Genomic DNA, 2,145 nt, shown 5'->3' with positions numbered 1-2,145 from the left:
GAGGAACAGTATTAAGAACTGCTGCTTTAGAACATTGATTTTGAATCTTGTGAATCCATTAGAATCGTTAGAAGGCAGAATCGCGATTCATATATGAATAGATTTTTACGTGCACCTCTAGTTTTCTCTTCCTCTTCTCTAAAGCAGCGCAGCATGGCCCCGCCCCCTTTGCTGTCTTTTCCCGAGGGCGGGGTTTATCTGGGTTTGTGATGTCACGAACCCGGGAAGTAACTCGTTGTAGTCCCTACCAGCCGTTTTTGTAGGCATTAAACTGCCAGAAATTTAAAAGACTATATCTCCGTTTGCATTGCACTTTCAGCTTCGTAACTTTGCAGATATTGTTTATGTTCAAACAGCAACATTACACACTAACTAATGTTAAAAAAGTGAAATCGCAATGAACCACCCCTTTAACAGAGTTATCTTTCCCTCACAACCAAAAACACACTTCTTTGGTGGCATTGTTGATTTCGTGATCTAGAAACAAAATGATTTATGCTTCTCGAGCAAGTTCTGTGCAGCGCTGCCGACGACGTCCGTAACCCGAATGAAATGAATGAAACACGTTGATGGGCGTGCTCGTGCTCATGCTCTGGGGTGCGTTTCCCAAAAGCATCCTTAGCCTACTATGGTCGCACGCAAGTTCCGTCGTTACCAACATAGTTCAAGGAGCTCCCGTAGTTCCCGAAACCATAGTTCAAACGAACATTCGCAAAGAGCGTCGCAAACTTACGTGGTAGGAACTATACTGCTCTCGACCTGTGGTTAGTTAGAATATACTGTATATATATATATAGAGAGAGAGAGAGAGAGAGAGGGTACACCGGGGCTAAAGGCCCGCCTTAAAGGGGTCATATGATGCTGCTAAAAAGAACATTATTTATCTTTCCCTCACAACCAAAAACACACTTCTTTGGTGGCATTGTTGATTTCGTGATCTAGAAACAAAATGATTTATGCTTCTCGAGCAAGTTCTGTGCAGCGCTGTCGACGACGTCCGTAACCCGAATGAAATGAATGAAACACGTTGATGGGCGTGCTCGTGCTCATGCTCTGGGGTGCGTTTCCCAAAAGCATCCTTAGCCTACTATGGTCGCACGCAAGTTCCGTCGTTACCAACATAGTTCAAGGAGCTCCCGTAGTTCCCGAAACCATAGTTCAAACGAACATTCGCAAAGAGCGTCGCAAACTTACGTGGTAGGAACTATACTGCTCTCGACCTGTGGTTAGTTAGAATATACTGTATATATATATATATAGAGAGAGAGAGAGAGGGTACACCGGGGCTAAAGGCCCGCCTTAAGAAAAAATGTGCTATTCACTGCGCCTAAAATGTATAATTGCAGAAAAAATATATACGTTGTATTGAAAATTAATGGAGCAACAGATTTTGTGAGAAAATAAAACATTCAAGTTGTTTATTTTGTTTGAAAATCTTATAAATGTATGAGGTGGCAAGAGGGGCATTTTACACATGGGGTAAAAGGCACACGGTATTGATACAAATACTTCAGCTAAAATAATGTTGTTTAAAATAATGTCTAAGTTAATACTTGTTCAAAACAATCACTTTAGCTAAGTTTGTACTATTTTCTGCTTATTTTGAAAAATAAAAGATTTAATTTGTGTTTAATTTGTGTCATTAAAATATGTTAATATATAAAAAATATTTTTAAATACAGAAACAAAATGTTTTAATAAGTAAAGATTCTGAAAGCACTGAAGGAGACTTTGTTCCTCGCAACTGTGAGCTTTGGCTAATTCCCGCAATTCTGACTTTATATCTGGCAATTATGTCAACAAATGGAAAAGTCAGCCATCTATTAATTATCATGTTAATTACTGTGGGCCTTTAGCCCCAACAGCAGGGGCGGTTTTTACCCCAAATACCATAGCCTACTTTTACATATTCTTTCATTATTTAAAAACTGTTGCTTTAATTATCTTAAACAAAACTGAAAACCATAAAGAAGACCTTTGTCTCAAAATATATGCATTAATTTTAGCTATTCTCATTTGCTACTTAAAGGCAGAGTGAGTGATTTCTGGTAGCCAATGTTGATATTTGAAATCACCAAAACAAACACGCCTCTACCCCAAAAGGGTCTTGCCCCTATTTTGATAGCTCCGCCCCACATATACGTA

Source organism: Sinocyclocheilus rhinocerous, unplaced genomic scaffold (assembly GCF_001515625.1).
Source record: "Sinocyclocheilus rhinocerous isolate Xijiao unplaced genomic scaffold, SAMN03320098_v1.1 scaffold1858, whole genome shotgun sequence".
Taxonomy (NCBI): domain Eukaryota; kingdom Metazoa; phylum Chordata; class Actinopteri; order Cypriniformes; family Cyprinidae; genus Sinocyclocheilus; species Sinocyclocheilus rhinocerous.
This window is presented reverse-complemented; position numbering follows the sequence as displayed.